Genomic DNA, 1,188 nt, shown 5'->3' on the forward strand with positions numbered 1-1,188 from the left:
AGGGAGTGGCCCCAGTGTGGAGGCATCACCAGAAAGGGGGTCGTTAGACATCCACTGGCCGGTGGCGATGCAGTAATGGCGGCGGTAGCACACGAGGGGGGGAGAAGAATTGAGGGAGGATTAGAGAGAGATTGAGAGAGAGATCGAAAAAAAAGGGCTCAAGGAGGGCACCTCGTCGGTAAAGGATGACTACCAGGACCACGGCGGCCCAGGTAAAGGTCGGGATTGGGCTTGGCGGAACAAAAGGATTACATTTAGGATTAGGGTTTCTATTTAATTTTTTTTTTGTTCTTTCGTAACAATTTCATTTTATTCCCCTAGCAATCCCCTGCTTGCTCACAACCCCACAACACAGCACATTTTGCGCTAGAGCCCCACCCACAGTGAAATTTTATAATTTCACACATAAAATGTCATACTTTTTGCAAAAAAGACTCCCTGATCAATTTTTATTTTTCAATCTTCAACTTTGTGCCATTTTGCACAGAAATCTTCAAATGTTGTGATACTTGAATCCACACGTCCCTTTCTGAGCCTACTTTCATATGAGTCCTTCTGCTCACCAAAACTCCAAAATTTCTCACAATAAACCTTTTCACGCATTGCACTTTTGTAAAAATTGCAATTTAACCTCTTTGATACACAATTTCTTACTCAAAACTCACCCGCATATGTGTTTTTCCAGTAAGTTACACCACCTCAAAAATTAAGTAATTTGACACATAAAATATCGCGTTTTTTGAATAAAAACTCTATTTTAACAATTTCGCACTTGTGTGATTTTATCTCTGAAACATCACCTTATTAGGGATGCAAACGGATCCAGGTTGGTGGAGCTCCCGCCCCGATCCGACCTGACGAGGGCAGTAAATGGGAGAAAATAAATAGATTCGGGGCAGGAAACGGGGTAAATTTTACGATTCGAGACGGATTCGGGGCAGGAAACGGGAGAAATTTTGACCCGCCCCGAATCCGTCTCGCCATGATCTGCCCCGAATCCGCCCTGAAAATTATTTATGTTTTAAAAAAATATTCTTAAAAAATAATGTATTTACAAAAAAGGTTCAAAATACAAATAAGTTAGTACTCTCATTTCTAATGTATTTGAAACTTTTGAATTTTGTTTTGAATTGTGATTGATATTTTTTATTTTTATAATTAATATTGTTAAATTATATATATAATAAT

Source organism: Ananas comosus, linkage group 10 (assembly GCF_001540865.1).
Source record: "Ananas comosus cultivar F153 linkage group 10, ASM154086v1, whole genome shotgun sequence".
NCBI classification, from domain to species: Eukaryota; Viridiplantae; Streptophyta; class Magnoliopsida; order Poales; family Bromeliaceae; genus Ananas; species Ananas comosus.